This window comes from Pristiophorus japonicus, chromosome 18, assembly GCF_044704955.1.
Source record: "Pristiophorus japonicus isolate sPriJap1 chromosome 18, sPriJap1.hap1, whole genome shotgun sequence".
Taxonomy (NCBI): domain Eukaryota; kingdom Metazoa; phylum Chordata; class Chondrichthyes; family Pristiophoridae; genus Pristiophorus; species Pristiophorus japonicus.
The window spans coordinates 61,756,656-61,784,277 of NC_091994.1; positions in this window are offsets into that span (position 1 = coordinate 61,756,656).

The window sequence follows — 27,622 nt, forward strand, 5'->3', positions numbered from 1 at the left end:
CCCGAAATGACACCAGAACAAGGGACATATCATAGGGTACAGCAAATGCCCAAACAGTCTCAACATCACCACAGGTGCAGGATCCTCTCTCACCTTCCGAATAAAACAGGTGGAGGTTTGTGGGCCCTGTCCTGGGACCCGGAAGCAATATATCAGAAAGCAGCTTTTAACGGCGTGTATTTCGTGTGCAGTCATAAGGCATATCCTTGGTTGCCTAGGCAATGGACAGGGTCCTGCTATCTGGGATATGTGGTGCCATTTGTGCGGCAAGTACGTACCCTGGTGGAAGCACATGCCTCCAGCCGATACAAGCGAGCCATCATCCCCGCCGACAAGTTCTTTGGGGTTATGATGTTCCCAATCGGGATAGGACATCTCATGGACAAAGTACAGAACCTAGAGACGATATTGGAACAGATAGCTAACAATACTGCTGAAGCTCTGGAGGGCATCACAGCTGAAATGGTAGCAATAAGGACCGTAGCATTACAAAACCGAATGGCCCTCGATTACCTGTTAGCTGAGAAAGGGGGAACGTGTGCCCTGATAGGATCTGAATTTTGCACTTACATTCCTGATAGTTCAGAAAACATAACCAATCTCGCTGATCACATAAGAAGGGGGGTGAAGAAGTTATCCACACCAGCAGAAGGATCTAGCTGGTTTGATTGGCTATCAGGTGGATTTTGGTGATCCTATCTCATGCATGGGGCAATTATTCTCATCATAGTAATAATTACCTGTTGTTTGATTGTTGGTTGCCTTAACCTTTGTTGTAAAGTAATGATTGCAAGGTTAGCAAACCCTCTTGTGGTCAAGGGCTCCCGGGTTATGATCCAACGAACTAAAGAACTACTCGACAATAACAACAATATGATTCAGGAAATAGAGCATGAACGGATGAATGCGATACTCCTAGAATGATCCTAAGTGTTATCATGGAATGATAAAAGGGGGGAATGAGAATGCATACTGAACATGGATATTAAATGTATACAGACATTTAAGTCGAGAAGTTGAGAACGTGGGAATTATATATGGACATTATAAGCTAACAAAGAATTCATGGAGGAATAGCCATGAAAAATCTCAGACTCGACACTGCAAAATATTACAATACTAATACAGCTTGAAAAAAACCCACAGCTTGCAAAAAACCTCAAGGTCTTATTAGCTCACATTGCTAACCTGAAACATTAACAGAAGGGGAATAATGGGCCTTTGTGTAAAATCAGACCATTCTTGGGTCGGCTTATGAGTGGACAAAGGGAAAGAGGGATCAAAGAGGACAGGCTGAACTAGGATGTCACTCTAATTGTATCTTGTTATCTTTTACCGAAAATGTATAACCGTCGTCCCTTTAATGTAACGTCACTTTGTCCGTAGGAAGTGGGTGTGATCTATCAGAAAGCATTCCTTCTGTCTGATAAAGTCCCCGATCGGGATTTGCTTTGAAATAAAAGCTTGCTTTGTTTAAAGCAGAAACGGTATTCGACTCAGTAATTTCGCTGAACCAGATTGAGGGAAAAGAATCTACATTTAACAGTAAAAACTATAAAATTGTTACGCTCAAACAAATTGCTTGTGCTGTATGATCCATGTAAGCATTTGGTACTAGCATGTGATGCGTCGTCGTATGGCATCGGGTGTGAATTGCAACAAGCTAATGATTTTGAGAAATTGCAACCGGTTGCTTATGCATCCAGAAGTCTGTCCAAGGCTGAGATTGAGACAGCATGATTGAAAAAGAAGCGTTAGCATGCGTCTATGTGGTAAAGAAAATGCATCAATATCTGTTTGGGCTAAAATTCGAATTGGCAACTGACCATAAGCCACTTATAGCCCTATTTTCCGAGAGTAAGGGATAAATACCAACGCATCGGCTCGCATCCAGAGATAGGCGCTCATGTTGTCCGCATACAACTACGCATTCTGCCACAGGCTAGGCACAGAAAACTGTTCCGATGCTCTCAGTAGGCTGCCATTGCCCACCACAGGGGTGGAGATGGCGCGGCCCGCAGATTTAGTCATGGTTATGGAAGCCTTTGAGAGTGAGCAATCACCCGTCACAGCCTGACAGATTAGAACCTGGAGGAGCCAGGACCGCTTACTGTCCCTAGCTTAAAATTGTGTGCTCCACGGGAGCTGGTCCAGTGTCCCAGTGGAGATGCAGGAAGAGATAAAGCCATACCAGCGGCGCAAAAATGAAATGTCTGTATAAGCAGATTGCCTTCTGTGGGGCAATCGAGTGGTCTCCAAGAAGGGCAGAGACACCTTCATCAGTGACCTCCATAGTACCCACCCAGGCATCATAACGATGAAAGCGATAGCCAGATTCCACATGTGGTGGCCCGGTATCGATGTGGACTTAAGAGTCCAGTGTTCACAGATGTAATACATGCTCGCAGGGAGGCGCCACTTAAGTTTATGGTCTTGGCCCTCCAAACCGTGGTCTAGGGTCCATGTCGACTAGACAGGCCCATTCTTGGGTAAAATATTCCTTGTGGTTGTAGATGTGTACTCCAAATGGACTGAATGTGAGATAATGTTGGCAATCACGTCCACTGCCACTACTGAAAGCCTGTGAGCCATGTTTGCCAGCAACGGCCTGCCCGATGTCCTTGTGAGTGACAACGGGCCATGTTTTACCAATGCCAAGTTCAAAGAATTCATGACCCGTAATGGCATCAAACATATTACATCTGCCCTGTTCAAACCAGCATCCAATGGTCAGGCAGAGAGAGCAGTGCAAACCATCAAGCAGGGCCTGAAGAAGGTAACGGAAGGCTCACTGCAGACTCGTCTATCCCGAGTCCTGCTTAGCTACCGCACGAGACCCCACTCGCTCACTGGGATTCCACCCGCTGAACTGCTCATGAAAAGGACACTTAAGACAAGGCTCTCGTTGGTTCACCCTGATCTACATGAACAGGTAGACAGCAGGAGGCTACAACAAAGTACTTATCATGATAGCGCAATTGTGTCACGCGAGATTGAAATCAATGATCCTGTAGTTGTATTGAATTATGGACAAGGTCCCAAGTAATTATAGGCCGGTTAGCCTGACATTAGTAGTGGGGAAAATGTTGGAATCAATTATTAAAGATGAAATAGCAGTGCATTTGGAAAGCAGTGACAGGATCGGTCCAAGTCAGCATGGATTTATGAAAGGGAAATCACGCTTGACAAATCTTCTAGAATTTTTTGTGGATGTAACTAGCAGAGTGGACAAGGGAGAACCAGTGGATGTGGTGTATTTGGACTTTCAAAAGGCTTTTCACAAGGTCCCACACAAGAGATCGGTGTGTAAAATTAAAGCACATGGTATTGGGGGTAATGTACTGACACGGATAGAGAACTGGTTGGCAGACAGGAAGCAAGCAGAGAGTCGGGATAAATGGGTCCTTTTCAGAATGGCAGGCAGTGACTAGTGGGGTGCCGCAGGGCTCAGTGCTGGGACCCCAGCTATTTACAATATACATTAATGATTTAGATGAAGGAATTGAGTGTAATATCTCCAAGTTTTCAGATGACACTAAGCTGGGTGGCAGTGTGAGCTGTGGTAAGGACGCTAAGAAGCTGCAGGGTGACTTGGACAGGTTAGGTGAGTGGGCAAATACATGGCAGATGCAGTATAATGTGGATAAATGTGAGGTTATCCACTTTGGTAGCAAAAACACGAAGGCAGAATATTATCTGAATGGCAACAGATTAGAAAAAGGGGAGGTGCAACGAGACCTGGGTGTCATGGTACATCAGTCATTGAAAGTTGGCATGCAGATACAGCAGGCGCTAAGAAGGCAAATGGTATGTAGGCCTTCATAGTTAGGGGATTTGAGTAAAGAAGCAGGGAGGTCTTACTGCAGTTGTACAGGGCCTTAGTGAGGCCTCACCTGGAAAATTGTGTTCAGTTTTGGTCTCCTAATCTGAGGAAGGACGTTCTTGCTATTGAGGGAGTGCAATGAAGGTTCACCAGACTGATTCCTGGGATGGCAGGACTGACATATGAGGAGAGACTGGATCGACTGGGCCTGTATGCACTGGCGTTTAGAAGGATGAGAGGGGATCTCATAGAAACATATAAAATTCTGACGGGACTGGACAGGTTAGCTGCAGGAAGAATGTTCCCGATGTTGGGGAAGTCCAGAACCAGGGGACATAGTCTTAGGATAAGGGGTAGGCCATTTAGGACTGAGATGAGGAGAAACTTCTTCACTCAGAGAGTTGTTAACCTGTGGAATTCCCTACCACAGAGAGTTGTTGCTGCCACTTCATTGGCTATATTCAAGAGGGAGTTAGATATGGCCCTTACAGCTAAAGGGATCAAGGGGTATGGAGAGAAAGCTGGAAAGTAATACTGAGGTGAATGATCAGCCATGATCTCATTGAATGATGGTGCAGGCTTGAAGGGGCAAATGGCCTACTCCTGCACCTATTTTCTATGTTTCTATGTAAGTGGCTTTCCGGCACTGCTGTGGTCAAAGAGGGGAGCAGGGTGTTTTGGGTCAAACTTTCAAATGTATTCATTCACCGGAAACACTTGGACCAAATCAAACTCAGATTCACGGACTATCTTGAGCAACCCACTTTGGACCCTACCTTCTTTGACCCCCAACATACACACCAGTGGCAACCGGCACCACAGTTGACCATGAAGCAGAACCCATCATCCACAGCAGCCCAGCAGGATTCACCACACCAGGCAGCCCAGCAAGGCCAGTTGCACAGCAGCCCAACGAGGATCCAGCAGATGATTCAACAACACCAGCATTTGCACCGAGACGATCAACCAGGGCAAGAAGGGCCCCAGATCGACTCATCTTGTAAATAGTTACACTGTTGAGTTTGCGGAGGAGTGTTGTTATATATGTAAACTTATATATGCCCTGTACAGCCACCAGAGGGCTCATCCCAAAGGATCCCATAATCCTTTGGGAGCACAGGTACTTAAGGAGGCCTTAAAGGTTGGAGAGACACTCTGGAGACCTGCAATAAAAGACTAAGGTCACACTTTACTTTGAGCTCACAGTGAATGTGGATATATGAACGGGATATATGGAATTAAAGACAGTAAAGTGAACTAGATATATGAAAATGTATAAGCCATGGAAAAATAACTAAGAGAATGTCAGATTGCAAATAATACAACATCAGCACAATTAACAGGCTTTCTCAAGGTTTTAAGTTACTAATCCTGCCAATATAAATTGTAACATGAAATGGATATATGGAAATACAACATCAGCACAATTAGCAGAATTGCAAGGTTTCAGTTAGTAGTCACACCAGTAAAGTTGTAACATTTAGAGGCAATGCCTGAGCTTTCGTAGAAACAGCCCATATAGATATTGACTAATGAGTGGACAAAGAAAAGGAAGAATCAAAAGGGATAAGCTGAATTAGAATGTCAATCTAATTGTATCTTGTTATCTATTTTCAAAAATGTATAACTGTTGTCGCTTTACGATGTAACTTCGCTTATCCGTTGGAAGTGTGTACGCTCTATTGAGAGAGTATACCTTCTGTCTGATAAGTCTCGCCAGCCGGTGAATAAAGACTGCTTTGTTGAAAGCACAATCGGTATTCGACTCAGTAATTTCACTGAACCAGATTGAGAGAAAAGAATCTACATTTACATTTGGTGTCAGAAGTGGGATCTCAACGGACGACTGCCAAAAACTTGCGAATTAAGAGCCAGACTAGCCTTGGACGAGACGAGGGGAAAGTGGCCACTGGAGTGAGTATGATTTCAATACTGTTCCAGTTTCCCCCGGTTTCAAAAGTCTGAGAAAAGTTTAGCCACTCGCTGGTTCTCGGGTAGTGTCTGAATGAGATCCATAACAATCTGGCGAATACCTTCTAAATTTAGGAAATAAGTGACCAAGTCAGGTGTGACGTCGACCTTGTATATCACTTGGCCCGTCTAGGCACTGATTGGATTTAAACTTTAGGAAATAAGTGTCCAAGTCAGGTGTGACGTCGACCTTGTATATCACTTGGCCCGTCTAGGCACTGATTGGATTTAAACTGCGCAGTGACACGAAAGGATAGGGAAATCTGGAGACTAAAAGAAATTAAATAAGGCTCATAAGAAATTAAATTAGGCTCACAGGGAATTAAGTAAAGCTTATGGGGAACTAAATAGAGGATAAGTGTCCAAGTCAGGTGTGACGTCGACTTTGTATATCACTTGGCCCGTCTAGGCACTGATTGGATTTAAATCACGTGGCAACACGAAAGGTAGGGCTAGATAAAAGTGCAGCGGCGTGAACGCGCAGCAGCGTGAACCATGGGCCGATGCGAACGCGCAGCAGCGTGAACCGTGGGCCAACGCGAATGCGCAGCGACGTGAACGCGCAGCAGCGTGAACCGTGGGCCAATGCGAAGGCGCAGCGACGCGAACCGCAGGGCGACGCGGAAGTCAGTGTTAGTTTTAGAGAAGTCTGTGTTTGTTTTAAGTTCGTTCAAATCATGCGGCGACATGAACCGCGGGGCTATGCAGAAGTCTGTGTTAGTTTTAGTGAAGTCTGTGTTAGTTTTAGTGAAGTCTGTGTTAGTTTTAAGATCGTTCAAATCGCGCGGCGACGTGAACCGCGGGGCGACGCGGAAGTCTGTGTTAGTTTTAGTGAAGTCAAATCGCGCAGCGACGCGAACCGCGGGGCGACGCGGAAGTCTGTGTTAGTTTTAGAGAAGTCAAATCGCGCGGCGACGCGAACCGCGGGGCGATGCGGAAGTCTGTGTTTGTTTTAAGTTCGTTCAAATCGCGCGGCGACATGAACCGTGGGGCGACGCGGAAGTCAGTGTTAGTTTTAGTGAAGTCTGTGTTTGTTTTAAGTTAGTTCAAATCGCGGGCGACGCGAACGCGCAACGACGTGGTAATTAGAGTCAGTTTAAATACGAGGGGCAGCGTGAAAATGGGTAATTAGTTGGATAAAACAATGGATGTGGATAGTCCACTACAAAAGTTATGTGAGGAATTCCCTGAAAGAGCTGAAGAATTTAGAAAATTATCAGGAGCCCTGAACAAATTATTAGGAGATGACCAGTGGCCTCTAGGTGGCACTAGAAGTGTAGAGATAGCAAAAAAAGCACAGGGATTAATTTGGAGAAGGGGATGAGGAAAAGGGGACAAAAACTTAATTGCAACATGGCGACACTATTGTCAAAAATTAAAAGATGCATCACTTCTGTCAAGTTGGCAAATAAATGCTATTAAATTAGTACTCTCATTGACAGAGGGAACACATGTTAAAACTGTAGACGTCTTAAAAAAAGAATGCGCGCATGAGAAACTTACTAAGAGATCCTCTGGGACCTCTGAGAAAGGTATTGACCGACTACGTAGTCAAATGGCTGGCTTTGTGTTGACCGAGGCTGATGATGAAATTGATGAATGGTCACTGACTCAGCGCCCAACGGCGCCCTGGCCCCTTGCTCCAGTCCTCTTCCCATCACCCTCCACCTTACACTCCGGCAAAAGGAGTTAATAATAACCCCATACCAACAAAGCAACAAACACAAACTGACTCCTCATCCTCTGATAGCGATTCGGATCCCCAGTTCACAAGCAATATAGCCGAAAGGACCAGATCTCACACTCGAAAGGGCAGAACTATATCTCGATATCACAGACAGTCCCGTAAATCTTCTCGTCAATCTACCAGTCCAAGTTGTGAAAGACATAGCAAACACCCCTGCCGATCGAGACGCGGAATTGTCAAGCAGTCAGACAGCTCTGAAACATCTTCTGACCTAGAAATGCTTTCCAAGATCCCAAAGTCCCGACACCAATTCCCAGTCTGACCAATGCCAAACCCTGATGCACAACAAGCTGCAAACCACCCCACCATAGATGTCGATGTGCCCTGGAAACCGACCAAAATTATGGCCCTTATGGCCAGCATACCAGATCGGAAAAAAGAACCTATCAAATTTATAGATCATCTTCGAACTACTATTTCAGTTTATAATGCAGAATCAAGGGACCTGTGGGCCTTGGTAAAGCAAACTCTGAGCCCAACTGAACACACCCGATTTCTAACTCACCTAGGACGTGCTACTCATGATGCATTGGTGGTTGCTCACCCTAATGATGTCCAGGATTGTCTAAACGCTATCTTCAATGCTCTCACCATGACCCTTCAGAAGCCCATCAGTATGGCCGCAGTATTAGAAACTAAACCCAAGCGTGAAGAAACTGCCGATGAATTTATGGAAAGATTTATTGAAATATACGGGAGTCAATCAGGAGATAATGCCTTCAGGGAGGGAGAGGATTCTCCTCAATTCTGCGCTATTCTACTTCAGTGTCTGCCCTATTCAATTGCTCACGCTATCCGGACAAATAATATGAATTGGGCAGATAACAGTAAAGCCCAGATGGAAAGGGCGTTTGGATATTATTGGCAGGAAAAGAAAGGAGAGGGGGGAGGTGCGCCCCCAACCCGGGTCAAGACTGAATACGTGACTAGAAAGGAAGAGCCGCCTCGGGTGGAAGGACCAAAACCTGATCCAAGGGAATACCAGATGGAACCGCAGTGTTGCGTGCAGGGTTGGGTGGATAAGCAAGGATATACGGTTATACTAAACACCCAAACAGCCCGAGCCCTGCTAATTACAAACCTCCCTATTGTCCCCGGCATGGTATGGGAAGAGGTCGGGACTGGGTAAGAGGAAATGACTGCTTTAATTGTGGGCAGGAAGGACATTGGAATAAAAATTGCCCCTACCGTCAGCATGAAAAAGTAAGAGGAAGAGGAGGGGGGCAAGGGGGAAGAGGACGGGGATCTTACACTAACTTCTCCCAGAATAACCCCTTTGGTCAATTGTCCACCGATTCGTATTGACTACGCAGCTTGATTGTGCAGGGATCCTCCCCGGATGACGAACCGATGATATTGTTAAAAATTCTGAATGAGTGGCAACCCTTTTTGATAGATACGGGAGCCTTCATGTCTTCTGTACAATCAAAGCTTAAACTCCCTGCCTCGACTGAAACACAGGAACTTTCAGGATTCCTGGGACAAATCTCGACATTCCCAGTGTCAGAACCGGTTAAAGTGGGTTACCAGGAAGAATCGGTAGAACATCGATTTGTCATCACAACCAATCTGGACTGTAACTTGATGGCTAGAGACCTCCTCTGCAAATTCCAGTTGCATTTGGAGTGTGGAGATGATGGGATTATTGTAAAACAGGGAACCCTTAAGCGGCAGTATTATACCACTAGAACCCCTCAGTGGTGGTCTCTGGACCTGCCGCAGGCACCCTATCACATGACCTTAGCATACGATCCCAGTGGAAAGAATCAGGACCTGCAGAACTTTTATCAGGATCACGAAGGGGAAGTGAAGGGAATTCTATTCAGGGCTGGAGTGACTGGACTGGAAGAAGAGGCAGATTTTGTGGAAATGGATAAGAATCTGTGGAGACAGCCCCTAACAGTGGCACTGCATATTGCTCCTGAAGTATTAGCCCCTCACCATGCTAAAGATTTGGGAGTTATGGTGCGTAAGGCCATAGATGAGGCTGACCCTACCAGCCGGGATGTGCAAATTGTAAAACATGGCCGAACAGTCCAATTTCATGGGGACCCCGAGAAGGTCTTAACGACTCTACAGCATCATACTGGCTCTGACATACCTGACTATGTGGATCCTCATGTGTGGGCAGAGGACCCCTCCCATGTGGGTTATACTCCCATTGATCCGATTAAGATCTGTGAAGGGCAATGTGGACTGGCCCATCTATCCGACAGCACCCACTAAAATCACAGGCAATACCGAGTATCCACCGACTGATTAAGGGGCAAATGGAACAGGGGATTTTGGTCCAATGCCAGTCCCCGTGTAATACTCCTATACTGGCAGTCCCTAAGCCAGGCAGACCAAACGAATACCGTTTAGTCCAAGACCTTCGAGCTATCAATGCTATCGTCCAGCCCCTGCATGCTCTGGTTCCCAACCCAGCACAGATACTGTCTTTAATCCCAGCAGACGCCAAGATCTTCACAATAATAGACCTCCAACAGCCTTCTTCGCTTTGCCGCTAGCCCAGGCGAGTCAGTACCTATTCGCCTTCACTTACCAGGGACAGCAATATACCTGGACTAGACTTCCCCAAGGGTTCATCCACTCCCCAACCTTATTCTCAAGGTGCCTGCAGAAACAGTTACAATCTCTCACGCTGACTAAGGGATCTACTTTAATTCAGTATGTGGACGATTTACTGGTATCCAGCACAGATGAACCAAGTAATAGAGAGGATGCTAATCAGTTATTGAATTACTTGTCCTCCCTGAGATACATAGTTTCCCCGTCAAAGGTCAAAATTGGCCAGTCTCAAGTCAAGTTCCTTGGAATCATTTTATCAGACACCCACTGAGCCTTGGAGGCATGTTGAATCGAACCCATCTGCCAGTTTCCAGTCCCTAGCACGGCTAGACAAATGCGGCAGTGGTTGGGGATGATAAATTACTGTAGATCCTGGATCCCTAATGCTGCCCTGATGACCAAGCAACTCACACCGTACACTACCAAGGAAGGCAGCTTTAAAATAGAAACCACAGACATCAAAGCCTTTAAGGAACTAAAAACAGCCTTGCTGCAAGCTCCGGCTTTGGGACGGCCCCTCTACGACCGTCCCTTTCAACTGTATTGTACGATCATGAAAGATTGTGCTACTGCTGTCTTAACTCAGAAACACGGGGATAAACATAGGCCTGTTGCCTACTACTCTTCTAAAATAGATCCCGTTGCCTTGGGACACCCTGTATGTACTCAAATATTAACTGCCATCTACAATAGCCTTCAATCTGCCGCCAACCTTACCCTCCAGCAGGATATTGTTGTATATACCTCTCACTCCGTAGCTGCCCTCTTGGGTCAACTGCAGACTCAACATCTTACCATGGCTAGGCAAAGTAGATATGAGATCTACCGACTAAATAATACAAGGCTGACCTTTCGGCACTGTACTGCCATCAATCCAGCCTGTTTTCTTACCGAGCCACCCCAAGATGAGGAAGAACCCAGTCATGATTGTTTATCTTTAATTGAGGAGGCCACATCAGTCAGGGAGGATTTAGTTGATGTACCAATGGAAGATCCAGACTGTATTATGTATGTAGACGGAAGTTCTTCCATTGACCCAGAAGGCAGACGAAATTCTGGATACGCCATAGTAAACCAGGAGAATCAGATCATGGAATCTGCCGCCTTTGAGACCGCCTATTCCGCCCAACAAGCTGAACTATTTGCCCTTACCCGAACCTGCATCTTGGCTAAAGACCTCAAGGTTAATATCTATACCGACTCTGGGTATGCCTTTGGAGTCGCCCATGATTTCAGACAATTATGGAAGAATAGGGGATTACTAACTTCAAATGGGAATGAGATATCTCATAAACAGCTAGTATCTGATTTGTTGCAAGCTCTCATGTTCCCCAAACGCATTGCCATTGTCAAATGTACCGCCCATACTACCGGAAATTCTCTGGTTGATATAGGGAATCGTTTTGCTGACTGAGAGACCAAACAGGGCTCTCGTGGACAACGAATGGTAGTGCCTAGAATGATGAGTCAAACTAAAAACCCGACAAAGGATAAGTTAGCCTCGGAAAAACCAATGCCAACCATCCAAGATGTTATTAAAGCACAGGAGGACGCTCCTGAAAAAGATAAACTGTTGTGGAAAGATTATGGGTGTACCTATGACAATGTCTCTAAACTCTGGACCACTCCCGCATGTCTGACAAGTTGGCCTCGTGGGTTATAGAATGTATGCATTTTGCTACTCATTGTGGAGCAAGGACAACAAGTGATACGCTTTTGGCTACTTGGTGGCACCCAAGATTTCAGGCGTTGGCCCAGAACACTAGTAGTCATTGCCTTGTTTGCCAACAGCATAATCCAGGGAAGGGAGTTCCCTGTGATTGGGGTAAGACGCCCCTACCAGAAGGTCCCTTTGAGACCTTACAGTTGGACTACATTGAGTTGCAAAGGGTTCAGTGTTACAAATATGTGCTAGTAATAGTGGATGTATTCAGCAAATGGATCGAAGCATATCCTACCCTGGACAATAAAGCTCAAACTGTTGTTAAAGTGTTAATGAGGGAAATTGTTCCTAGATATGGTATCCCAGCTCGACTGAGTTCCGATAATGGCCCTCACTTTATTGGCCAAGTTAACAAAGAATTCTGTTCCCAGATGCACATTAACCAGCAGCTGCATTGTGCCTACCGACCCCAAGCTGCGGGATTAGTTGAACGTGCTAATCAAACTCTTAAAACCAAGCGTGCAAAACTGGTCGCATCAACTGGACTCAATTGGCTTAAACTCCTTCCCATAGCCCTATTCCAGATACGTACTACTCCAACTGGTAAGACTAGGCTGACCCCCGCTGAAGTCATTTATGGTAAACCCCTAAGAACCCCCTGGAATCAGAATGTCCCCTCCACTGTCCAGTTCCACCACATGACTGAGGAGATGACCACATACATTCTTTCTTTAACTCAGGCTCTGCGAGTAGCCCACAACCAGGTTCGAGGGGCTCACCTTGACCTCCCAGTCTTATCCGAATCATCCCTCGTGGTCCCAGGGAAGTATGTCTTGATTAAGAAATGGATTCTAAAGGGATTGGAGCCGCGATGGGAGGGGCCTTTTCAGGTGTTACTCACTACCCCGACTGCAGCTAAGGTTGAGGGGAAAAATGCCTGGGTTCACCTGCACCACTTTAACAAACCTATTTTACTGGTTATTCTAATTCCTGTTTCTATTCCAGATTTCCTCTTCTCCATAGCTGAACGTGGACCAGTTTGAACTTTTACCCGTAGTGATAGACAGCCAGCTACACCGACGGTGACCTAAGAAGAGAGACGGGAGAACCAAACTTTTTAATCAGCGAAATTCTGAGCTTTAAGATGAAACTATGTCTGTTTGCCACAGTCTGTATAATAGTATGGATATATGGCAGTTTTGGCGCATGGGAGGAGAGACAAAGACGAGAGCTCCATGTAAACACCTTTTTGTATATGTCTTATGTTTATGCGCAAAAAGGGCACTTTTCTAGATGCTGGGTGTGTTCACATATTCCTATACATTCCAAAGGGGGAATTCCTTTGCGCACCGTTCCACTGACCCTAACTGAGACTGTCAGATGGATTCAGAGCCAAACTATAATAAGAGGAGGGGGGCCAATACAAGTACGAATGATGAAAGGTGGGTCAAAAGAGGGATCACGGAGTCTAGGAGGAGTATCATACCGTTACCACCTGAACAAACATGGGGAGGTCACCAAGTGGGAGAGTCTTGGAGATCCCATTGGTCAGACATTCCAGGGAGGATATCAACCAACCTACAACCGTGAAAAGGAACCCCCATTCATAGCTCTGACCAATATCTCAGGGATTGGGAGACCAATAGGGGACATATGTCTAATTCGAAATGACACCAGTAACAAGGGACATATCTTAGAGTACAGCAATTGCCCACACAGTCTCAACCTCACCACAGGTGCACGAGTCACCATCCACTCTCACGATCCGAATAACGCAGGTAGAAGTTTGTGGGCCCAGTCCTGGGACCCGGAGGCAATATATCAGAAAGCAGCCTTTAACGGCACGTATTTCGTGTGCGGTCATAAGGCATATCCTTGGTTGCCCAGGCGATGGACAGGGTCCTGCTATATGGGATATGTGGTGCCATTTGTGCGACAAGTACGTACCCTGGCGGAAGTATATGCCTCCAGCCGATATAAGCGAGCCATCACCCCCGCCGACAAGTTCTTTGGGGTCCTGGTGTTCCCAATCGGGATAAAGCGTCTCATGGACAAAGTACAGAACCTAGAGACAATATTGGAACAGGTAGCTAACCATACTGCTGAAGCTCTGGAGGGCATCACAGCTGAAATGGTAGCAATAAGGACCGTAGCATTACAAAACCGAATGGCCCTCGATTACCTGTTAGCTGAGAAAGGGGGAACGTGTGCCCTGATAGGATCTGAATGTTGCACTTACATTCCTGATAGTTCAGAAAACATAACCAATCTTGCTGATCACATAAAGAGGGAGGTGAAGAAGTTATCCACACCAGCAAAAGAACCTAGCAGGTCTGATTGGCTTTTAGGTGGGTCTTAGAGATCTTATCTAATGCATGGGGCAATTGTTCTCATCGTAATAATAATTACCTGTTGTCTGATTGTTGGTTGTCTTAACCTCTGCTGTAAAGTAATGATGGCAAGGTTAGCAAACCCTCTTGTGGTCAAGGGCTCGCGGGTTATGATCCAACAAACTAAAGAATCTACATTTACTGAAGACCTACTCAACAATAATATGATTCTGGAAATGGAGTGTGAACGGATGAATGCAATACTCTTAGAATGATCCTAAATGTTATCATAGAATGATAAAAGGAGGGAATGTGGATATGTGAACGGGATATATGGAATTAAAGACAGTAAAGTGAACTAGATATATGAAAATGTATAAGCCATGGAAAAATAACTAAGAGAATGTCAGATTGCAAATAATACAACATCAGCACAATTAACAGGCTTTCTCAAGGTTTTAAGTTACTAATCCTGCCAATATAAATTGTAACATGAAATAGATATATGGAAATACAACATCAGCACAATTAGCAGAATTGCAAGGTTTCAGTTAGTAGTCACGCCAGTAAAGTTGTAACATTTAGAGGCAATGCCTGAGCTTTCGTAGAAACAGCCCATATAGATATTGACTAATGAGTGGACAAAGAAAAGGAAGAATCAAAAGGGATAAGCTGAATTAGAATGTCAATCTAATTGTATCTTGTTATCTATTTTCAAAAATGTATAACTGTTGTCGCTTTACGATGTAACTTCGCTTATCTGTTGGAAGTGTGTACGCTCTATTGAGAGAGTATACCTTCTGTCTGATAAGTCTTGCCGGCCGGTGAATAAAGACTGCTTTGTTGAAAGCACAATCGGTATTCGACTCAGTAATTTCACTGAACCAGATTGAGAGAAAAGAATCTACATTTACATGTTCAGTCTGACTTTTTCTCCATACATAACAGCAACCATTCAATTGGCCTTCTGGAAGGGCAGTCCATGACCCCATCATCAGACTGTGGTTTGAATGAATCAATCCCCAGTTCCCTGTTGCTCAACACCTCCCCATAATTCCATCCCTGTCACAGGCCGTATTGCAGCGCAAGGCTGAAAAGAGACCCCACAAAAGAATCCAAACTGAATGAATAAATTTATCAAAAATCAGTGAACACATATTAGACTAAAAATATTATCTATGTTACTGGGCCTTTGCCTACTCTCGTGCTCCTACACAGTGTTGGCCCAGTGGCTGCAGCAGGGCTGCTGGAAGGCTGCTGAGTGTCAGGGCCAGAGAATACAGATGGCCTTGCAGGATGCCCTCGACCAGCTCTGGGCCTGGAAAGCCAGGCTGGGCGGCGGCAGTCTGAGCTGGCTGGGTGACAGGCAGCGACAAGGGCAATGGCGGAGTGTCAGTGGTGGGATCAGGAATGTTGTCACCCTGAGAGAGGACAGCAGGGTCCTGCTCCACTGACCCACTACCACTCCCCCGGGGCAGTGCCTCAGCATTCCGAGTGATCTGCTGGCCTGAAAGCCCCGGTTGGCACAGCACCAACTAACACGAGACCCGACCCGGCGGCACAGCGATTTCCAAGCGATCTGGGAATATAATAAATAAAGGAATCAAAATCAAAGTGTGACATCAAAGGGAAGTAATTGATTGGTGAGTTTTTCTCTCTTTTCTGGGGCATTGGTTTAAATTAAGAGCTGAGATTAAAAACAAAACTTGAAAATCTAATTAGTTAGATAAAATACATGAGATGGCGGGGCGGGCGACGTGTTGCAGCTGCATCGTATGGGAGCTGGTTTTCCCATCGAGGTGCACGGTGACCACATCTGCACCAAGTGTCTGCAGCTCAAGGAACTTCGGCTCCGCGTTGATGAGCTTCAGACACTGCGGTACGTCAGGGAGGGGGAGAGTTACCTGGACACTGTTCCAGCAGGCAGTCACACCCCTTAGGTTAACTAACTCAAATTTGGTCCATGGTCAGGTACAGGAGGGTGTGACTATGAGTGAGGAAGCTATGGGGACCCAGGATGTAGTGATGGAGGAGCCTCAGCCCTTGCACTTGTCTGACAGGTTTGAGGCTCTTACTCCCTGTGTGGATGAGAGCAGGAACTGCAGGGAGGATGAGCAAACTGACCACAGCACCGCGGTACAGGGTCCCATTCAAGTTGGGGGAGTAAAAAGAAATGTTGTAGCTGTAGGGGACAGTACAGTTAGGGGAATAGATACTGTTATCTGCAGCCGAGAGCGTGAGTCCCGAAGGCTGTGTTCTCTGCCTGGTGCCAGGGTTAAGGGCATCTCCTTAACCCTGGAGAGGAAGTTGGAGTGGGAGGGGAAAGATCCAGTTGTCATGGTCCACATAGGTCCCAATGACATAGGTAGAACAAAGAAAGAGGTTCTGCTGAGGGAGTATGAGCAACTAAGGGCTAAATTAAAAAGCAGAACCACAGATAATAATATCTGGATTACTACCTGAGCCATGAGCAAATTGCATAGGGTAAATAAAATTGGATAGATGAACACGTGGCTCAAAGATTGGTGTGGGAGAAATGGGTTTCAATTCATGGGACACTTGCACCAGTACTGGGATAAGAGGGAGCTGTTCCGTCGGGACGGGCTTCACTTGAACCAGGCTGGGACCAGTGTCCTGGTGAATCGAATAACTAGCTGTAGAGAGGGCTTTAAACTAATTAGTGGGGAGGAGCGTTCAGGTGAGCGGAAATTAAAAAAGTTAAAAAGCAAGGAGAAGGCAATGGTGCAGGGTAGCGATAGAGGTAATGGTAATCAGAGTGTGACAGGAAGGGACAGAATGTATGAACATGAAGGTGAATCAGAAACTGAGGTCAAAGCAGAAAAAAATAGTAAAAAAACAAATTTAAAATCTCTTTATCTGAATGCACGTAGCATTTGTAACAAAATAGGTGAGCTGACGGCACAAATAGATACAAATGGGTATGACCTGATAGCCATTACAGAGACGTGGTTGCAAGGTGACCAAGGCTGGGAACTAAATATTCAGGGTTATTTGACAATTCGGAAGGACAGACAGAAAAGAAAAGAAGGTGGGGTAGCTCTGTTAATAAAGGATGAGATCAGTGCAGTAGTGAGAAATGATATTGGCTCAGAGGATCAAGATGTTGAATCAGTTTGGGTGGAGATAAGGAATAATAAGGGCAAAAAGTCGCTGGTGGACATAGTCTATAGGCCCCCTAACAGTAGCTATACTGTTAATCAAGAAATAACAGAGGCTTGTAAAAAAGGAACAGCAATAATCATGGGTGATTTTAATCTTCATATTGGTTGGACAAATCAAATTGGTCAAGGTCGCCATGAGGAAGAGTTCATAGAGTGTATCCGGGATAGTTTTGTTGAACAGTATATTGCGTAACCAACCAGGGAGCAGGCTATCGTAAATCTAGTACTGTGTGATGAGACAGGATTAATAAATGATCGCCTGGTAAAGGATCCTCTAGGAAAGAGTGACCATAACATGGTTGAATTTCAAATTCAGCTGGAGGGTGAGAAAGTTGGATCTCAAACTAGTGTCCTAAGCTTAAATAAAGGAGACTACAAAGGTATGAGGGCAGAGTTGGCTAAAGTGTACTGGGAAAATAGATTAAAGTGTGGGATGGTTGATGAGCAGTGGCAGACATTTAAGGAGATATTTCATAACTCTCAACAAAAATATATCCCAATGAGAAGGGATAACCATCTGTGGCTAACTATGGAAATAAGGGAGGGTATTAAATTGAAAACAAGGGCATACAATGTGGCCAAGACTAGTGGGAGGTCAGTGGATTGAGAAACATTTAAAAGCCAGCAAAGAATGACTAAAAAAGTAATTAAGAGAGGGAAGAGAGATTATGAAATTAAACTAGCAAGAAATATAAAAACAGATGATAAGAGTTTCTACAGGTATATAAAAAGCAAGAGAATGCCTAAAGTAAATGTTGGTCCCTTACAGGATGAGACTGGGGAATTAATAATGGGGAACAGGGAAATGGCAGAGACTTTGAATAAATATTTTGTGTCAGTCATCACGGTAGAAGACACTAAAAACACCCCAATAGTGGATAATCAAGGGGCTATAGGTAGGTTGGTATTTAATACAATCACTATCACTAAAGAAGTAGTACTCGGTAAAATAATTGGACTAAAGGTAGACCTGATGGCCTGCATCCTAGGGTCTTAAAAGAAGTGGCTGTAGAGATAGTGGATGCATTGGTTGTAATCTACCAAAATTCCCTGGATTCTGGGGAGGTCCCAGCGGATTGGAAAACCGCAAATGTAACGCCCCTATTTAAAAAAGGAGGCAGACAGAAAATAGGGAACTATCGATGAGTTAGCCTAACATCGGTCATTGGGAAAATGCTGGAGTCCATTATTAAGGAAGCAGTAGCGGGACATTTGGAAAAGCATAAGTCAATTAAGCAGAGTCAGCATGGTTTTATGAAAGGGAAATCATGTTTTACAAATTTGCTGGAGTTCTTTGAGGATGTAGCGAGCAGGGTGGATAAGGGGGAACCAGTGGATGTGGTGTATTTGGATTTCCAGAAGGCATTCAATAAAGTGCTACATAAAAGGTTACTGCACCAGATAAAAGTTCATGGGGTTGGGAGTAATATATGAGCATGGATAGAGGATTGGCTAACTAACAGAAAAAGAGAGTCGGGATAATTGGCTCATTTCCATTTGGCAAACATTAACTAATGGGGTGCCACAGGGATCGGTGCTGGGGCCTCAACTATTTACAATCTATATTAATGATTTGGATGAAGGGACCGAGTGTAATGTACAAAGATTGGTGGGAAAGCAAGTGGTGAGGAGAATATAAAAAATCTGCAAAGGGATATAAGCAGGCTAAGTGAGTGGGCAAAAATTGGCAAATGTGAAGTTGTCCACTTTGGCAGAAAAAATATAAAAGCAAATTATTATTTAAATGAAGAAAAATTGCAAAGTGCTGCAGTACAGAGGGACCTGGGGTCCTTGTGCATGAAACACAAAAAGTTAGTATGCAGGTACAGCAAGTAATCAGGAAAGCCAATGGAATGTTGGCCTTTATTGCAAGGGGGATAGAGTATAAAAGCAGAGAAGTCCTGCTACAACTGTACAGGATATTGGTGAGGCCACACTTGGAGTACTGCGTACAGTTTTGGTCTCCGTATTTAAGGAGGGATATTCTTGCATTGGAGGCAGTTCAGAGAAGGTTCACTAGGTTGATTCCGGAGATGAGGGGGTTGACTTATGAAGATAGATTGAGCAGGTTGGGTCTGTACTCAATGGATTTCAGAAGAATGAGAGGTGATCTTATTGAAACTTATAAAATTCTGAGGGGCTTGACAGGGTAGATGCAGAGAGGGTGTTTCCCCTGATGGGGGAATCTAGAATTAGGGGGCATAGTTTCAGAATAAGGGGTCGCCCATTTAAAACTGAGATGAGGAGGAATTGCTTCTCTCAGAGCGTTGCAGATCTGTGGAATTCTCTGCTCCAGAGAGCTGTGGAGGCAGGCTCATTGATTATATTTAAGGCGGAGATAGACAGATATTTGAACGATAAGGGAATAAAGAGTTATGGGGAGCGGGCAGGGAAGTGGAGCTGAGTCCATGATCAGATCAGCCATGATCTTATTAATTGGTGGAGCAGGCTCAAGGGGTCAAAGGACCGACTCCTGCTCCTATTTCTTATGATCTTAAGTTCTTATGGTCAATGGTGTTAGACCCAGCCATGGTGGCAGCAGTCAGAGCTTGCGTGGCATCAAGCTGAGACTGCATGAGAGCAGTGTGAGATTCGATGTCACCAAGGATAGACAGTATTACAGCACTAAGACGGTGCGTGGCTTCCGCCTGTGCTGCAATGGAAGCTGCCAGATTGCCCGTTACAGGCAGCATCAGTTCTGGGTCGCCATGATCTCTCTGGGGGTCTACCATCCTTTGCAGACTGGAAATGATGGGCTCCATGGTGTGCACAGAGACTTGTGCAACGTTGGAGGCGGACTCCTCCACACTCGTTACCACCTCCAAGAGGCTCTCGGGCACTCTTGCCATTGCACCTATCATCTCCGTGTGCAAGCCCATCACCCTTCTTATGAACACCTTCTCATCAAGGTCCTCATCTAGTCCTGTGCATCAGAACTCGTGCGCAAACTCACTCTCTGGGGAACTGGGCCCCTAGATACCCTCTCCCACTGGCCTTGCTGTAGCCGACTCATCCCCGGTGCCTCATCCTCTGCAGATCCCACTACTATACCAGCCTCTAAAGTACACACAGTGCCAGTGTCTGAGCTGGTGCCTGCAGGTGAGTCATGCAGTGACACGGTGTGTTCTTCCTCCTCTTCTTCTGCCGCCTCACTCTCTCCGTGCCCTCGGGGACAGGCTGCTCACAGATTATCTGAGAGCATATGGCTCAAGAGCCGGGTGAGGGTGAGGGGAGGCGGCAGGAAGGTGAGAATGTATACAGACATTGAAGTTGAGAATGTGGGAAAATGTATAGAGACAGTGGAATTGAACAAAGGATTCATGGAGGAATAGCCTTAAGAATCTCAGACTGCAAATGTTATAACATTGATACAACTAACAGGCTGGCTTCAAGGTCTTGCTAAGTCACACCAGTAAACTTGAAACAAGAAAGACTCTGAAAGGCTCCTTTGTGTAAAAACAGCCCATACAGATGTCGGCTCATGAGTGGACAAAGGGAAGAAGGGATCAAAGGGGATAGGCTGAACTGAATGTCACTCTAATTGTAGCTTGTAATGAAAATGTATAACCGTTGTGCCTTTACAATGTAACTTCACTTGTCCGTAGGAAGTGGGTGTGCTCTATAGAGAGAGCATTCCTTCTTTCTGATAATCCCGGCCGGTAAAGATAACAATAAAGTCTGCTTTGTTATAAGCAGTAACGGTGTTCGACTCAGTGAATTCACTGAACCAGATTGAGGGAAAAGAATCCACATTAACATTTGGTGTCAGAAGTGGGATCTCAACAGACGACTGCCGAAAACTTGCGGAATAAGAGTCAGACTAGCCTTGGACGAGACGGGAGGAAAGTGGCCACTGGAGTGCGTATAATTTCAATACCACTCCAGTTTCCTTTGGTTTCAAAAATCTGAGGAAAGTTTGGCCACTCGCTGGTTCTCAGATAGTGTCTGAACAAGATCCAGGACAATCTGGCGAATACCTTTTAAACTTAGAATAGGGAAGGATAGGGAAATCGCGCGGCAACGCGAACCGGGTGGCAACTCGGAAGGATAGGTTAGAATAGGTAAATCTGGAACCTAGACCAAATTAAGTAAGGCTTACCGCGCGGAGACGCGGAGGGATCGCGCAGCGACGCGAACAGGAAAACTTCGGGGAGACGCGGAGGGATAGACAATCGCGCGAACCGCGGGATGACGCGGAGGTTAGGGAATTACGTCAAATTAAGCCGCGGGGCGACGCGGGACTGTGTAAATTTAAAATTGGACTTATTTCAGGTACGGCGTCGATCTTGTATCTCACTTGGTCCGCCTAGGCTCTGGATAAGATAACCTAAACCATCGCGCGGTGACGTGGGGACAATCAGGACTAATTAGGACCCTGATCCTATGCGGGGCGATGCGAGGATGGGTAATTTAGATAAAACTACGAATTCCCTGAAAGGTCATGGATCCAAAAATATAGCCGGCCAAAACAATTTATAGGAAAGAAGAAAGACTTTTGTGAATGTCTGTTTTAAATGAGAAGTGCTTGTGTGATTTTGACTGTGGATATGAAAGCTTTGTGAACGTCTGTTTTAAATGAGAAGTGCTTGTGTGATTTTGACTGTGGATAAAAAAGCCTGTTTGGGAAACCGGGGAGTTGTGGTTTGTTTTAGCTCCACCCACTTTTTCAAACAGAGTGAAAGTTTTTTTAACCCTTCATAATGTTGTCTTGCATGTGGGAAGTTTAAGAGTGTGAACCTTATTGAAAAACATATATTCGGATGATAAGTTACGCAGCTAGGAAATGCACAAAGGATAGGTTTGTTGAGTAAAAGATAAAAAAAATACATGGTCCCGGTGGTTGAAAAAAAAGAATTTATTTGACACGCTCACTTACTTGTTGAAAGAAAACATGCAATATTGATTACATTGGGTTGAAAGACATAAATCTAGTCTCGGAATGAGATAAAGAATGCCTTTTTTAAAAAAAAGCTTCTAAGCTCAAAAAAAGTTTTAAATAAAGATTGAAATTACAAAGTTTGAATTGGGATTTTGAGATATTCAGAGAAGGCACAGCAAAATACTGAGGTGGATTCAAAAAAAAAATTATTATTATATTAAATCTGCAGTTTAGAAGAGACAGTATAACATGACCTTGAGGCTGGAACAATTGAGATAACGAAAAGCAGCCCTCAGCCTACGTGCTCGGCTCCCCTCTAGTTATGAAAAAGACGGAAAAAAAAGACGCAACCTTGAAAGAAAACAAATTGAACGAATTTGAAAGAAAAAGTGTCTTCAATTGCCTGAGATTTTGAATTAACAAATTTACCGAAACCCGAGCCCTCGGTGTAAAATACAAAACCTAATTTGAAGAAAGGAGATCTTAAAGAAAAAAAAAAGACGTAATGTATTAAATAGGTGCTGAAAGGAAAAAAAATGTTCTGAGATTTTAAATTATGAGAAAGTTCCACTGCAGTTTGAAAAGATGCATCACTTCTGTCGAGTTGGCAGGAGAATGCCACTAAATTAGGGCTTTCATTAATGGAAGGAGGACATGTTAAAACCGTAGACGTCTTAAAGAAAGAGTGCGTGCACGAGAAACGTACTAAGAGTTCCACTGGGACCTCTGAGAAAGGTATCGATAGACTACGTAGTCAAATGGTTGGCTTTGCATTGACCGAGGCTGATGACGAAATTGAATTTCAGTAAACAAATAGCTATTAAAAATGTGTGGTCTCGTTTTAAATCAATTTTTTTTAAAAATCTTTGGCAAGTACTTGAATTAGAAGTCCAAAAATTGGAGTTGAATCTAAATGCTGCCTTTCCTGATGAGAAGACTTTTATTATGACGGCTTTACTAATGATTTCTGCTTTTTAACGGATTCCTAATTTCTAAGCAAGTTTTGAAGGCACAAAGACTTTTTTTTCAGATGAATACGTGAAGTCACGTAATGACATCAGGTCTTCTTACAAACCTGTAAAGGAGTTAACCCTTTCCATTGACAGCCGTTTTATACTGAACATTATTAATTTAGATTTCTTAATAGAAAAAAGACTCACCTAACAGAGGAAATGGTGCATAAGTCAGAATAAAAATAAAAACAGAACTAGCTTATGTAATAATACTTGCCTGATACAATAAAGAAATAGATACTCAAACAAAACAAATTGAAGAGTTAAAAGGCTAAGATAAATAAGCTGAAAGAGATCCACAAACCCAACTTAACCCTGACCTCCGATTTCACGGAGTGACCTCGACATGCATGGATAAAAGATGAGTCAGACTAAAAATCCTGCAAAGGATAAGTTAGCCTCGGAAAAACCAATGCCAACCATCCAAAATGTCATTAAAGCACAGGAGGACGCTCCTGAAAAAGATAAACTGTTGTGGAAAGATTATGGATGTACTTATGATAATGTTTCTAAACTCTGGACCATTCCCGCGGAACAGACTTGCATGTCTGATGAGATGGCCCTATGGGTTATTGAATGTATGTACTTTGCTACTCATTGTGGAGCAAGGACAACAAGTGACACACTTTTGGCCACTTGGTGGCATCCTAGACTCCAGGCGCTGGCCCAGAACATCAGTAGTCGCTGCCTTGTTTGCCAACAACATAATCCAGGGAAGGGAGTCCCCTGTGATTGGGGTAAAACGCCCCTACCAGAAGGTCCCTTTGAGACCTTGCAGTTGGACTACATTGAGTTGCAAAGAGTTTAGTGTTACAAATATGTGTTAGTAATAGTAGATGTGTTTAGCAAATGGATTGAAGCCTACCCTAACCTGGACAATAAGGCTCAAACTGTTGTTAAGCTGTTAATGAGGGAAATTGTTCCTAGATATGGTATCCCAGCTCGACTGATGACCACCTATGTTCTTTCTCTGACTCAGGCTCTGCGACTAGCTCACAACCAGGTTCAAGATGCTCACCTCGACCTCCCAGTTTTACCCGAATTGTCCCTCGTGGCACCAGGGAAGTATGTCCTGATTAAGAAATGGATTCGGAAGGGATTGGAGTCACGATGGGAGGGGCCTTTTCAGGTGTTACTTACTACCCCCACTGCAGCTAAGGTTGAGGGGAGAAGTGCCTGGGTTCACCTGCACCACTGCAAGCTCACCACCCTCTAACGAACCTATTTTACTGGTTATTCTAACTCCTGTTTCTGTTCCAGACTTCCTCTTCTCCATAGCTGAACAAGGTCCTTTCTAGGAGCGTCCTGACTAACCGAGTGAGTCTCGAGGAGAACAGTTTGAACTCCTACACGTAGTGATAGACAACCAGCTACACAGACGGTGACCTGAGAAGAGAGGCGAAAAAACCGAACTCGTTGAATCAGCAAAATATTCGGACTATTTATCCTTGTCCATAGAGACGCTACAAGAAACATTTTGTTCCCGAGTAATTGTTAACCTAGAGCGATAAGATGAAACTGTGTCTGTGTGCCACAGTCTGTATTGTAGCGTTGGTATATGTCAGGTGCGGCGCATGGGAGGGGAGACTGAAGCGAGAGCTCCATGTAAACACCTTTTTGTATATGTCTTATGTTTATGCGCGAAATGGGAACTCTTCTAGTTGCTGGGTGTGCTCACATATCCCTATACATTCCAAAGGGGGAATTCCTTTGTGCCCCGTTCCACTAACCCTAACTGAGACTGTCAAGTGGCTTCTGAGCCAGACTATCATGAGAGGAGCGGGGGCCAATGCAAATACGAAAGATGAAAGGCGGGTCAAGATGTTGGTCTGGGAGCAACCAGACTTTCAGCTGCGAGGCGGCCTGCCCTTCGGAGCTTTCCCCCAACTGTGAAAGAGATAATAACAATACTTGCTTCTCACGTATCCCTCTTGCTTTCAAAGATTGCAATCTAACAGGTATCGTCAGAGGGATCACGGAGGGCAGGAGGAGCATCATACTGTAAATGTAGATTCTTTTCTCTCAATCTGGTTCAGTGAAATTACTGAGTCGAATACCGATTGTGCTTTCAACAAAGCAGTCTTTATTCACCGGCCGGCGAGACTTATCAGACAGAAGGTATACTCTCTCGATAAAGCATACACACTTCCAACGGATAAGCGAAGTTACATCGTAAAGCGACAACAGTTATACTTTTTTGAAAATAGATAACAAGATACAATTAGATTGACATTCTAATTCAGCTTATCTCTTCTGATTCTTCCTTTTCTTTGTCCACTCATTAGTCAATATCTATATGAGCTGTTTCTACGAAAGCTCAGGCATTGCCTCTAAATGTTACAACTTTACTGGCGTGACTTACCAACTGAAACCTTGCAATTCTGCTAATTGTGCTGATGTTGTATTTCCATATATCCATTTCAGGTTACAATTTATATTGGCAGGATTAGGAACTTAAAACCTTGAGAAAGCCTGTTAATTGTGCTGATGTTGTATTATTTGCAATCTGACATTCTTTTAGTTATTTTTCCATGGCTTATATATTTTCATATATCTAGTTCATTTTACTGTCTTTAATTCCATATATCCCGTTCACATATATACATTCCCTCCTTTTATCATTCTATGATAACATTTAGGATCATTCTAAGAGTATTGCATTCATCCGTTCACACTCCATTTCCAGAATAATTTTATTGTTGAGTAGGTCTTCAGTAAATGTTTGTTGGATCATAACCCGGGAGCCCTTGACCACAAGAGGGTTTGCTAACCTTGCCATCATTACTTTACAGCAGAGGTTAAGGCAACCAACAATCAAACAACAGGTAATTATTATTACGATGAGAACAATTGCCCCATGCATTAGATAAGATCTCCAAGACCTACCTAAAAGCCAATCAGACCTGCTAGGTTCTTTTGCTGGTGTGGATAACTTCTTCACCTCCCTCCTTATGTGATCAGCAAGATTGGTTATGTTTTCTAAACTATCAGGAATGTAAGTGCAACATTCAGATCCTATCAGGGCACACGTTCCCCCTTTCTCAGCTAACAGGTAATCGAGGGCCATTCGGTTTTGTAATGCTACGGTCCTTATTGCTACCATTTCAGCTGTGATGCCCTCCAGAGCTTCAGCAGTATGGTTAGCTACCTGTTCCAATATTGTCTCTAGGTTCTGTACTTTGTCCATGAGACGTCTTATCCCGATTGGGAACACCAGGACCCCAAAGAACTTGTCGGCGGGGGTGATGGCTCGCTTATATCGGCTGGAGGCATATACTTCCGCCAGGGTACGTACATATCCCATATAGCAGGACCCTGTCCATCGCCTGGGCAACCAAGGATATGCCTTATGACCGCACACGAAATACGTGCCGTTAAAGGCTGCTTTCTGATATATTGCCTCCGGGTCCCAGGACTGGGCCCACAAACTTCTACCTGCGTTATTCGGATCGTGAGAGTGGATGGTGACTCGTGCACCTGTGGTGAGGTTGAGACTGTGTGGGCAATTGCTGTACTCTAAGATATGTCCCTTGTTACTGGTGTCATTTCGAATTAGACATATGTCCCCTATTGGTCTCCCAATCCCTGAGATATTGGTCAGAGCTATGAATGGGGGTTCCTTTTCACGGTTGTAGGTTGGTTGATATCCTCCCTGGAATGTCTGACCAATGGGATCTCCAAGACTCTCCCACTTGGTGACCTCCCCATGTTTGTTCAGGTGGTAACGGTATGATACTCCTCCTAGACTCCGTGATCCCTCTTTTGACCCACCTTTCATCATTCGTACTTGTATTGGCCCCCCTCCTCTTATTATAGTTTGGCTCTGAATCCATCTGACAGTCTCAGTTAGGGTCAGTGGAACGGTGCGCAAAGGAATTCCCCCTTTGGAATGTATAGGAATATGTGAACACACCCAGCATCTAGAAAAGTGCCCTTTTTGCGCATAAACATAAGACATATACAAAAAGGTGTTTACATGGAGCTCTCGTCTTTGTCTCTCCTCCCATGCGCCAAAACTGCCATATATCCATACTATTATACAGACTGTGGCAAACAGACATAGTTTCATCTTAAAGCTCAGAATTTCGCTGATTAAAAAGTTTGGTTCTCCCGTCTCTCTTCTTAGGTCACCGTCGGTGTAGCTGGCTGTCTATCACTACGGGTAAAAGTTCAAACTGGTCCACGTTCAGCTATGGAGAAGAGGAAATCTGGAATAGAAACAGGAATTAGAATAACCAGTAAAATAGGTTTGTTAAAGTGGTGCAGGTGAACCCAGGCATTTTTCCCCTCAACCTTAGCTGCAGTCGGGGTAGTGAGTAACACCTGAAAAGGCCCCTCCCATCGCGGCTCCAATCCCTTTAGAATCCATTTCTTAATCAAGACATACTTCCCTGGGACCACGAGGGATGATTCGGATAAGACTGGGAGGTCAAGGTGAGCCCC